Source organism: Cetorhinus maximus, chromosome 4, assembly GCF_964194155.1.
Source record: "Cetorhinus maximus chromosome 4, sCetMax3.hap1.1, whole genome shotgun sequence".
NCBI lineage: Eukaryota > Metazoa > Chordata > Chondrichthyes > Lamniformes > Cetorhinidae > Cetorhinus > Cetorhinus maximus.
The window spans coordinates 157299231-157312509 of NC_135882.1; the positions used below are offsets into that span (position 1 = coordinate 157299231).

General features: G+C 44.1%; 1 protein-coding gene across 12 annotated transcripts in view; it reads left to right on the plus strand.

Annotated features, from left to right (window-relative positions):
* Window positions 1-13279, plus strand: part of LOC144679979 (receptor-type tyrosine-protein phosphatase mu) — an 855381-nt gene that overhangs the window by 158910 nt on the left and 683192 nt on the right. The window lies entirely within an intron of this gene.

Genomic DNA, 13279 nt, shown 5'->3' on the forward strand with positions numbered 1-13279 from the left:
AAAAACTTTGAAGATTAGTCGTTCAGTGCAGTTAGAACAAAATAACTCGTGATCCTCACTTTGCTAAAGCACTGCTTTCATGTTCAAATAAGCAGTGTGTTATAATAGTACGTTATTGGAATCAAATTGTTCTTGTAGTCATTTAAAAACTGACAATGCGTGATATGAAGCTTTCATGTATGGATTTGATAACACTTAATTTTCAATTATTTTTGTGAAGTTGCATTGTTTAGTTAATCTGACCTTTGGTACTATATTATCTCAGTATCCCAAGCTGACTGTGTGATGAAGAGATAGGAGAGGAAATATACACTACTAGTAAATGTTAAAAAGGGCAGGAAGATGAGAAAATCAGGGGCTCAGATACAGATATCTTTAAAGGTGGGAGAAAAAGTCGCTCAAACTCCAAAAGAGTACCCTAGCTTTTTTTTTAAAAGATTCAATGCTAAACATATTGGCCCACAGTTAGGTTGTGTCTTGTTTTGGATGCGCTAGCTTAGGAAGGAATCAAGATTGTTGAGAGCAGAGACTGAGTTTCTTGATAACTTTACAGGAGTTATGAGAGGTGACTAGAGGAGCTGAACAAAGAAGGTTAAGAAGAGATCTGATAGAGTGCTCAAAATCACGAGGAGGGTTGATGTTAAATAGCAAAACTCTATTTCCACTAACCAGAGAGTGGGTGTCTCAAGGCATACCTAAAATATCACTATCACAGGAACGAAAGGAAAGGTTAGAATTGTTTTCACATGGGCAATTGTTCGAGAATTCCCAATTAAGCAAGAGTGGAAGCAGAACCCATAACAGTTCTTAAAGGGGAATTGCATTGAAACCAAAAATAAACATTTAATAGGGTATGGGGGAAGACCAGGAAATGGGATTAGGATCGCTCAGGCATAGACACGGGTACAATGAGCTGAATGGTCTACTTCTCAGGTGTAAACTTCTCCCAGCCTGTGATCTCACTTTATGTTGCATTGTCAGCGAATTGATTTGCAACCAGAGCAATATCCAGACAGTTATTCAGAAAGTTACAGCTAGTCACGACAGTTATAATTCTCTGAACAACATAATTACTTGTTTACACATTAGTAATGCTATGCAATTCACGTCAAGCTTCAACTCGCCTTTCAGATACTAACCCTGGCTGAAAAGGCAGGGGGATTGATTGCTATCTGATGCCTGTTGATGCTACTGTTTAATTAGGGTCACTTAACGAAAAATTGTCCTGGCGTCAATGCTTTATCTGATATTCCTTCCCTTCTGGTACAAAAGGTTTTGACTTCTCCTCAGCAGCCCCTCACAGTGTGAATGCATAAACTGGCATGTGAGCAAATGGGGATATGAACGGATGCTTTACACAGTCCAGTGTAGCTGTAATGCACTATTCTGCTTCTGCATAAAACCTGACCAGCACTGGGTTTATAGCCGAAGGCTCAGGAGCTAACTTGAACACTTCTCGGTATATTCGCCTCACAGATTATGCTCAAACATATGAATTAGGAGCAGGAGTAGGCCACTCGGCCCCTCGAGCCTGCTCCACCATTCAACAAGATCATGGCTGACCTGATTGTAACCTCAACTCCACATTCCACCTACCCCTGGTAACCTTTCACCCCCTTGCTTATCAAGAATCTATCTACCTCTGCCTTAAAAATATTCAAAGACTGTTTCCACTGCCTTTTGAGGAAGAGAGTTCCCAAGGCCCACAACCCCATGACGTTAATCTTTAACATTCACGGAGTCACTTCTCAGTCCCACTTGTAGTTCAGGAATCTGCACCTTTTGCATTCTCCTTCCCCTCCCTCTACCACCTTAAAAACAACAACAACTTGTATTGATATAGCAACTATAGTGTATTAAAAACAGCCCAATCCAGTGTTAGAAGGCTTCACAGGAACGCCCCCCTTCAAAGGCAGAGAGTAAAAATTAACATAAACCCACAGGAACAAGGAGAAACACAAAGTAGAAGCTTGGAGGAAAGCCAAGAGTGTAAATAACTATTTATCTTAAGAGGATTTCAAATCATCCTAAAGAATCCCAATGTTACTCCACCAAAAACATAGCTCATCTGTTCAAATGTCAATCCCTCCATCACAGAGACCCATCATCTTATCATCAGGGTCTTCTCTGATGAACTCCAGTCATTGAGAATATGTTCCTCCCATGCTTTTGCAACTTAATGATCACTCACATCAAGCATTCTCTGGTCAGAGAGCAATATGCTGATCCAGGCAAGTATGTATAACTGAACACTGCAAACACAAGACAGTAGCTATCCACCCTGAACCTTGACAATATCCATATGTGCGTTTAGCACTACTTCCAAATACTTGGCAGAATATATTAAGCTATCTCTATAAATGCTGCTGTCCATGTGGTGTAACTACAGCCTTTTTTTCTGCAGCTGTTTGATACAACTGAGTGGTTTGCTAGGCCATTTCAGAAGGCAGTTAAGAGTCCACCACATTAGGTTAGGCCAGTTAAAGAAAGCACACTTCCTCCTCTAAAGGACATTAGTGAACCACATGGGTTTTTAGTGACAATCTGGTAGTCTCATGATCAATATATTCCAGATTTATTAATCAACTGAATTTACACTGCTCCAGCTGTCACAGTGGGATTCGCAGTCATATCTCCAGAACATTAGCCTGGGCCTCTGGGTTGCACTAATAAAAGTAAAATACTTGCTGGAAATCTGAAATAAGAACAGAAAATGCTAGAAAAACTCAGCTAGTCTGGCAGCATCGGTGGTGAGAGAAACAGGATTAACGCTTTGAGTCCAACATGACTCGCCTTCTAGTTCAGTAGCATTGTCACTGCACCACCATCCTCCTTAACCTGTCTTGGATAACATGGGCATATATCATTCAAAAGTTTACCTGCTGTTCCAAATAATGGTCTTAACTCTAACCTCAGAGGAAACCCCCTTACTCACCTGTGTTCAAATTTCCATCTTTATGATTTCTCTGAAAGGCAATTTAAAGGCTTAATTTACCCAGTATATTAGAGTTACCATGTGAATCAATTTTACGTCAGGGCAAAGCCATTTTGTGGTTTGGCATTGGTTAAATAGTCAGCAGCTAAAATTAAGCATTATTACGACAATAAAAAAAAAACCTGAATTTAATGTGCTCTTTAATGTGAAAAAAAAACCCGAAAGTGCTTTGCAGTGGCATAAGCAGCCGGAATTGGACTTTGAGACAGATATTAGGAGGCTTGGCTATAATCTCAGTCAAGGAAGTGGGTTTTAAGGACTTTCTTGAAAAAGGAGGAGATAAAAAGAAAGAATTACAGTTATGCGGCATCTTTCACAGACTCAGAACCTCCCAACGTACTTTACAACCAGAGTACATTTTTGAAGTATAGTCATTGTTGTAATTTAGGAAATGAGGAAGCCAATTTGCAAGTTTCCACAAACAGCAATGTGATAATGACTGTATAATCTTTTTTAAGTGAGCTTAATTAAAGGATAAATATAGGGAGGGCTTTGGGGAATAATGCTCATGCTTGTCTTTGAAATAAAGGCATGGAAACATTTACAGCCACCTGAGAGCAGGCAGCTTACAGCCTAATGTCATGGCTCAGCTGGTAGCACACTGGTTTCTGAAACGTCAGTTTCTGGGTTTGAGTTCCGTGCCATGACTTACGTGTTAAAATCAAGGCCGACACTCCATCGTGGTACTCGGGAGGCAGGATTTTCCCTTCACCTGGCGGGCGGGCCCAGGAACAGCTGCCAAACAGACCGCTGCCCGTGACCAGGCCCCGACCGCGATTTCAGACGTGTGCTGAGAGCTTCAGCGCTGCCGGGGTGGGAGGAGCCTGAGCGCTAAAGTGTGCGCATGCGTAGGGGAGCGCGCACGTAAAGCTCCCTGAAGGCACTGAGCTGCCTCAGGGAGCTGAAGAATTTTACAATGAAAAATAAAGGCTTTTAAAAATCAGGGAAACATGTGCCCACACGTGACTCAGTCACATGAATAGGGACGAACTGTTGGAAACCTCGTCCCGCCCTAAAAAATGCAAAGGCCGCCTGACCTATACGCCCGCCCGCCAACCGTTAGCTTGGTTGGGCAGCGAAAAATACAAATTAATTGCTAGTTTAACGGCCTTAATAGGTCTTTTAATTGTCGGCGGGCAGGCTGCCGACTCTCGTGCGCCCGCCGACTGAAATATCGCGCGAGTGCACGATGACCTCGGGACGCCCGTCTGATGTCACGTGCACTATTTTACTCCCGATCGGGTTGGGCGTGCGCACACACCCGCGGGACGTAAACTTCTGCCCAGAGATTGCTACACTGTTGGATTTGCTGTCTTTTGGATAAGACGTTAAACAGAGGAGAATCAGCATGACAAAAACAAACGATCTGCTGTTTGTGGGAGTTTTCTGTGTGCAAATTGGCTGTTGGGCTTCCTATATTACAACAGTGATGACACTTGGCTGTCAAGTGCTTAGAAAAATTCTGCTTAAATGCAGATCTTCCTTTCTTTTCTGATACCATAGTACGATCATGTGAAACAGGCTTTGCTTTACTGATCCTGCACAAAGCACATCAGTAAGAAGACAGTCAAAGTGATAATTTCTAATAAAAATAACATCAGAGGAAAACAATGGCCCAAAGCCTGGCCACCATCTACAGGGCAAAAGTCAGGAGTGTGGTGGAATACTCACCATTTGACTGGATGGGTACAACTTCAACAACACTTAAGGAGCATGACATATCTGGGACAAAGAAGCCACTTGATTGGCACCCCATTCACAATTTTAAACACTCAGTCCCTCCTCCACCAGTGGCATACTATGGCACTAGTGTGTACCATCTACAAGATGCACTGCAGCAACTCACCAAGGCTCCTTCGACAACACCTTCCAAAACTGTGGCCTCAAGAAGGCCAAAGATGACAGTTGCATGAGAATACCACCACCTCTAAGTACCTCTTCAAGACATGAAACATCCAGACTTAGAATTATTTTGCCATTCTTTCGTCAGTTAAGAACGCTGGAACTCCATCCCTAACAGCACTCTGAATGTACACACAAACTGCAGTGGTTTAAGAAGGCATCTTACCACCAATTTCTCAAGGGCAGTTAGGGATGAGCAATAAATGGCCTTGCCACTGACACCCACATCCCATGGATAAATTAAAAAAGGTGCTGGAACCACTTAACATGCATCAATGAGCAATCGACCAGCATCACAATGTATTCAAGCCAATTGTTGCTTAGACAATTATGGTCAATCCTCCAAGAAGACTTGGCAGTCCTGTGTTAATGCAGATGGCTATCCATTGTACTCGTCATGACCTTCATCTCAGATGGTGCCTTCTCAAAGGAAAAAAATAACCGAGGAAAATGCAAGAACCAGAGGTTTTAGATATTTGCGAAATTCTTTGTAGTTTCGACTTTCTTTGAGCCACATAGGAGTGGAGGCGGGACACAAGCTCCATGGGTGCAGCAGGTAGAAACGAGGGTGTAATCAAGAAGAATCAACTGCCTGTTACTGAACAGTCTGAAAAGGACCTCAACCATTTGGTTTGCTTGCTGCATTGATTCAAAAGTAGTGAGCTGTGTTTGGTGACTGGCTGTATTTATTGCTGTGATGAAAGACTGAACCCAAACATAGTCAGAGACAATAAATGTACCTATTTTCCTGGGCCATGTTGTCCGCTTTGCTTTGCGGACCATATTATCAGAGGGCTTGTTTGTGCAAGCTGCCTTTTGTGTTAGGCACAAGAAAAGCTTCATCTAAAAGCTTGAATGTACCAAACTGAGTGAGAATTAACTTTTGTCAGTCCTCCTACGCTTGTTCCTAGGAGTAAATATTTCGAACATGTTAGTGCATAAACACATCCTTCGCTTGCTAAGTGATTGCTAAGTAGCAATTTATGTCAAACATGTAGATTTACTTAATTCCCGCACCGCATTAATTTTTTTTCCATTTACGTTAGTTTTATAGCACCAGAGGGGCCTACAAAAAGTTCCAGTACTAGTCTGCATTGTTCTGTTTTGTTTTTAACTCCCAAATAACTTCATTTTGAAATGAGTAGATGGTAAAGCTCCCAAGAGCTCTCCTGGAACCTGGTGAAAATTCCGCTGACCACCTAATACTAAGGGCAGCATTTTCCCATCAGCGAGTGGGGAGTCGGGGCCTGCTCACCAATGCATAAAATGACGCACGGTGACATCGGGCGTGCGTCCCGACGTCACCGCGCGGCATTTAGATTGTCAGTTCAGCAGTCGCGCACCTGAGTCAGCTGCACGTCCGCCGAACTGTCAAAAGCCTATTAAGGCCTGTTAAAAACTAATTAACTCAATTTAATGAGCTGCCTGTCCAAACTTAAGGTTGCCGGGCAGGCGAAGAGCCCAGGCGGCCTTCGCATTTTTAATGGAACCTCATCCACGGACAGGATGGGGTTTCATGAACTGTTTTAAAATCTAATAAAAATTTATACATTTATTCTTTGACATGTCCCAGCTCATGCGATAGTGTCACATGAGGGGACGTGTTTTAAAAGTTTAAAAATCCTCTATTTTAAAGTTTAAGACTGAAACAAATCTCCCTGAGGCAACTCTGTGCCTCAGGGAGATCTCTGTGCTCTTTCGTGCGCATGTGCGAAAGAGCGCAGGGAACCACTGAGGGAATCCCTCCACCGTCTGCACAGGGAGTGCACAGCGCTTCCGGGCGCGTGTCACGATGGGCGGGTCTTAATTGGCCCGTCCATGTAAAATGACAGCGTGGCCCCGATTGGGGGCACCGATTGGGTTCGCGCCCGCCCACACCTGGCCACCCCCACACAACCCGTCAACGGGGGGATATTTCTGGCCTGAGGATTGTTGTAATAAACTTGGTGTACCAGACAGGCTCTTGATGAAGTTACACGTTTGTACCAAGACCAAGGCTAGAAAATTCCACCCGTAAGATTAGTCACGCTTGGGGTTGATTTTTCTGTACAGTCAAATGATCCCCAAAACAGTCTGAAAGGTTTAACCTACAAATACTACATTCCTTCCCCTTTTATTTTGTTCTACCTCTCTTATTTACAAAAAAAAAATCTTAACCCAAATTATATACAAATATATACAGTTCATGTAATTATAAATTTAGTCTTTGAGGTGGTTTTCTTATGATTCGGGTTCAACAGAGACATCAGGTGTATCTATTGTATGTCGATCTGGCACCTCAGGGATCAAAGGTTCAACTTCAATATCAGGTGGAGTAACTGGTTGTTGGAGTGTCTCTCTGCTTCTTGGATGATCCATGTGTTTCCTAACAACCCTGTTTTCCACTTCCACTTGGTATGAAAAAGACCCTGTTTCAGAGGCGATTACACCAGGAACCCATCTCGGTCCAGTTCCAAAATTTCACACAAAAAACTGTCTCTCCCACAGTAAATTTTCAGTCTCTACTGTGAATATCATGATTCACTTTCTGACTACTCTGGTTCTGCTCCACCTTCCCCTCTAACTTAGGGAATACGAGACTCAATCTTGTATGAAGGCAGCGTTTCATTAGCAATTCAGATGGTAGTGGACCCATAGTTGCATGAGGAGTCATGCAATAGTTGAGAAGAAATCTTGAAATTCATGTTTCTACCGTTCCTTCGGATAGTTCCTTCATGCCTGTTTTAAAAGTTTGTACTGCTCTTCCTGCTAACCCATTGGATCCGGGATGATATGGTGCTGTTCTGACATGTTTATTTAAGTTCATGAATCTCTGGAATTCTGTACTAGTGATAGCAGTACATTTATCCAAAACAATGACTTCTGGTAGGCCATGTACACTAAAGCACTGGCGCAGCTTTTCAATAGTTGCACACAATGTAGGTGATCTCACCTTGTACACATCCATCCACTTAGAATGCACGTCGATGATCACTAAAAACATGGTGCCTAAAAATGGGCTCTAAGTCTATGGCCGGGATTTCCCGGTCGGCAAGCGGGGGCTGGGGCCCACTCGCCGACGCGTAAAATGACGCGGGATGATGTCAGGCGGAACTCCCGACGTCACCCCGCCCCATTTCAATTTTCAGGTAGGCGGGGGCTCAGCAAAATCAGCTGCGCACCCGCCGACCTGTCAATGGCCAATTGAGGCCATTGATAAACTCATTAAAGTAATTAGTGGACCTGCCCGTCTAACCTTAACCCGCCCGTGGATGAGGTTTCATGCTGTTTCTAATGCCCGCCAGGGCTCCTGGCCTGCCCGCCAACCTTACGGCAGAAAGGCAAGCGGCCTTTATGTTTTTTAGGAAACTTCATCCACGAGCAGGGTGAGGTTTCCTAAAGCTTTTATGAATTAGATAAAAAGTTTTCCTAAAAAATAAAAACATGCCCCGTCTCATGTGCCACACTCACTTGAGAGGACATTTTCATTAAATTTTATTGATTGTATTTATTATTTTCAAAAGCGCTTCGATCTCCCTGAGGCAGCTCCGTGTCTCAGGGAGATTGAAGCGCTGTTTCGCGTGCATGGTTGAAACTCTTTCGAGTTATCAACAGTCACAGATTGCAACTCTTTCGAGTACAATCACAGTTCTTGGTTTCCGGGAGTGGGACATGAACCCACAACCCTCTGATTCAAAGGCGAGGGTGCTATGAACTGAGCCACAGCTGACACCTCTAAACATTGCAACTCTTTCAAGTACAATCACAGTTCTTGGTTTCCGGGAGTGGGATATGAACCCACAACCCTCTGATTCAAAGGCGAGGGTGCTATGAACTGAGCCACAGCTGACACCTCCATGGTTGAAGGAGCACTGGCCCCAACTCTCCCTCCTCCCCCCCACCCGCACAGGTCGCACTCAGTGCTACCGCTCACGTATTGTGCTGGGTGGGCCTTAATTGGCCCGTCCGCGACAAATGGGGTGCGCACTCGGTCACGGGCGGCGGTCGGGTCCCCAACCGCCAAAGCCCGCTCCCGCCGAGCCGGCCAACGTGGGAAAAATTCCACCCCTGTTGTTGCTGACACTGGAGACAACGCTTAACCATTTTTTCTATTTCACGGTCTGTACCTGGCCACCAGATATAATTTCGCACGAGCATCTTCATTTTCGAAATGCCTGTATATGCACTATGAAACTCCGTCAGTAATGGTTCTCTTCCTTGTGAAGGGACGATGACTCTTGCTCCCCACAACAAGATACCATCTTGGCAACTTAATTCAGATTCACTGGCATAGAATGGTTTTAACTCTTCAGAGACTTGTGCATTTGAGCATCCTTGCAATACCTGTTGATGGACTCTTGATAAAATTTGATCCTGGTTTGTCCAATTCTTTACCTGTTTCACACAGACTGGTGAGGGAACTTCTTGAGGTATTGGAGCATGTGTAGTGCTATCTGGCAAAGAAAGATGACTGAGGGCGTCTGGTTTTGCGATATGCACACTGGATGGTGCGTAAAGGTGCACTCATATGCCGACAAAATCAAAGCCCATCTTTGAATTCTAGCAGAGGCTATCGGTGGGATTGCCTTATCTTCACTAAACAAACCCAACAGTGGCTTGTGACCTGACACTATGGTGAAATGTCAACCATGCAAATATTGACGGAACTTCTTTACTCCAAATATCACAGATAAGCCTTGTTTTTCAAGTTGTGAGTAACCCTTCCCGGCTGCACAGAGGGTTCTGGAGACATATCCTATTGGCCTTTCGGAACCATCTTCCTTCTTGCAGGATAATACCGCTCCCACTCTGTAGGGAGGTGCATCACAAGTTAGTATTAATTCATTTGGCTGGCGATGGTGTACTAGCAGACATGGCGAGTGTAAAAGCTTCTTGACTTTTATGAAGGCTTCTTTTTGTTGTGCCTCCAAAGACCACCTATGGTTCTTCTTCAATAATAAGTGTAAAGGGGCTAACACTAGATAAATTAGGCAAGAAACGACCGTAATAATTTATCAAGCCCAAAAAAGACTCGCGATCAGTGACACTGGTAGGAGGGGGCACTTCCTTGATTGCCCTGACTCTCTCCTCTAATGGGTATCCACCCGATGATCCAAATAAATGATTTCAGTCACTTGAAAAGTGCACTTCTCTTTCTTCTATCATACTTCAGCCTCCAAGAACCTCCTTAGAACTTCTTCTAGGTTAGACAAATGTTCTGCTTCCATTGATCCTGTGATCAGGACGTCATCCAGATACAGAAGTCCTTGTAATAGGCTTTTCATGGTTATTTGGAAAATCGCACAGGGAGATGATACAGCAAAGGGTAGGCGTGTATATTGGTACAGGCCCTTGTGCGTATTGATGATTACGTACCCTCTAGATGTGCTGTCCAGCTCTAGCTGTTGGTATGCATGGCTCACATCTAGTTTAATGCAGGATCTTCCTCCTGCAGGTTTAGCGTATAGACCTTCAATCCTTGGGATTGAATATTTGTCTAATTTAGCAGCCGTCCACAGTTAATTTGTAGTCTCCGCAAATGCAAATAGTTTGATCTGGTTTCATCACAGGGACTACGTGCGCTGCCCATTCTGAAAATTGGACTGGCTGGATTATTCCTAACTTCTCTAAGTGGTCCAATTCCGCAGCCACCTGCTCCTTTAGGGCACAAGGCATAGGTCTGGCCTGGGATGTTGCCTCTGAATCTACATAAAATTTAGCTTGTAGGCCTTTTATCTTCCCCAATTTAGCATAGAATACGCTGTCATACCTCTTTAACAACTCAGGAATTCCTCCTGTTCTGACTTGAAACATTTCTGGCCAGTTGAGTTTAATTTCTTTCAACCAATCACAGCCCAGAAGGCTAGGTCCTTCACCTGTTACAACAATCACTGGCAGCTGGGTTGCCTGTTGCCTGTAGGATACAGGTACAGAAGTGATGCCTTTCACCTGTATTGCCTCTCCAGTGTACGTCTTCAGCTGAGCTGTGGTTTGCTCCAGATTCAGTGGCTGGGTACCTTCGCTGGGTGCTGGGTACTTAAAAGGTGTGTTCTAACACCACTATGGTCGATGCTCCTTTGTCAACCTCTGTGACTAGAGGCTTCTCATGTACTTGAAGGGTAATGGTGATTGGTTCAGTTTTCCTAGCCTTGAGATTGTATAGGGAATGGGTATCAGTATCAGCATCTTCTGTTTCATCTATATTGTGCACCTCAATCATCTTAGCCTGCTGTCCGAATGGCTGTCTTGATTTTGCCCTGCATTGCTTTATAACATGCCCATTTTTGTGACAGTAATGGCATTCTGCCTCTTTAAACCTGCAGGTTTCCAGTACATGATTACCCCACATCAGTAGCACTTTAATTTCTGAATCACTGGTGAGCTGCTTCCAGTATTTCTTTTTATTTTTAGAGCAGTAGGGACCATGTCCTGCTTCGAGGTTGTCTCTCTGCTTTTCACACCACGTCCGGTGGCAGGTTCCCGCCCTAACTGAAGAACGGCACTATGTTGTACACTCTACAAAGCCCACGAGTCCCTCTCAGCACTCTCCATGGCTGGTGCTTTCTCCATGGTGCGCTTCAGGTCTATATTGACTTCTGCAAATAACCGGCGCTGAATGGCATTGTCGCATACGCTGAAAACCTGTTGCTTAAAGTATCTCCGAAGTCACAGTGCTCCGTTAGCTGTTTTAACTTCCTAATGTAGGTTGCGATTGACTCACCCGGGGCCCTTACCCTAGAGTGAACTTGAATCTTTGCACGATCACAGATAGGTTGGGTTGAAAATGTGCCTTCACGAGGTCTACTAGCTCGTTGAAGGATCAAGGGTTTGGAGTGTTCGGTGCCATCAGACTACAGATTAGGTTATATGTCTTGCTCCTGCAGACACTTAAAAGAATTGCCTTCTGTTTTTCGTCCGCACAAAGTAGAAGCCTAGGTGCCCCATATACTGACTCTAGTCTTTGATGGATAAGTTGTATGGGTCAGTTCTGCCGAAGAGCGGCATGACTGCTGAGTATACTTTTCTTTCTTCCCTTGACGATCGAAATACTCACATTCGTGAGGCAAGGTGCAGCGTCGGAGCTATTTATCCTCGTCGCCAATTGTAATAAACTTGGAGTACCGGACAGGTTTCTTGTTAGAAACAGTAAACTTTATTTACAGAGCTCCTGATGAAGCTATATGCTTGTACCAAGATCAAGGCACAAAAACTCCACCCCTAAGATTACCCACACTTAGGGCTGATTCGTCTGTGCAGTTGCATGGTTCCCAAAACAGTATGAAAGGTTTTACTTACAATTACTACAATTGTATAATTTGACAATCCCACTTGTGGGCCTGAAACTTGGAAGAGAGAGCAATAGAGAGGTTAAGAGCTTTAGGGAGGGGATTTCAGTGCTTAGGGTCTAGGCAGCTAATGTTGGTCAGCAAGTGCAGGGGTGCTGGGTGAATGGGCCTGCAGATTAGAATACGGGCAACAGAGCTTTGGATGAGCAAAAGTTTACAAAGGGTGATGGGTGGGAGTATGATCAGAAGAGTGTTGGAAAACTCAGTAGTAAACTGCATGTGGTAATAGCTCTGAAACATCTTGGTTATTTCTTGATTTTTTACTTTTTTAAAATTCATTCCTATCATGTGGGTTTCACTGGCTGGGCCAGCATTTATTGCCCATCCCTAGTTGCCCTTGAGAAGGAGGTGGTGGTGAGCTGCCTTCTTGAACTGCTGCAGCCCATGTGGTGTACATACACCCACAGTACTGTTAGGGAGGGAGTTCCAGGATTTCGACCCAGTGATACTGAAGGAATGGCAATATATTTCCAAGTCAGGATGGTGAGTGACTTGGAGGGGAACTTCCAGGTGGTGCTGTTCCCATCCATCTGAGTGCCCTTGTCCTTCTAGATGGTAGTGGTCGTGGGTTTGGAAGATGCTGTCTAAGGTGCCTTGGTGAATTCCTGCAGCACATCTTGTAGATGGTACAGACTGCTGCTACTGTGCGTCGATAGTGGAGGGAATGAATGTTTGTGGATGTGGTGCCAATCAAGCAGACTGCTTTGTCCTGGACGGTTTCCAGCGTGGGATTTGTTAAATTCAGCTTAACAACAAGGACAGGTGAAGCAACTGGGACAAATGTAAAGTGGTTGGGACTTGTGCCCATATAAACCGAAGCATCGAGGTCATGTGTGCTTACACATTATTTTCATATGCATATTAAGGTTAATCAATGATTCTGAATTGATTATTCTTGTTCGGTTTCTCAGTTTTCATTCATTGTAACACACTTGAGCTCCAAGTATATGTGGCAATAATGAAGGCTATTTGTTCCTAAAACTCCTGAAAAAGCAACTTGAGCAAAAAATACCCTGCTCTTAGCATAAACAGTGTGCTAAGAGTGAAATAAGCCCTT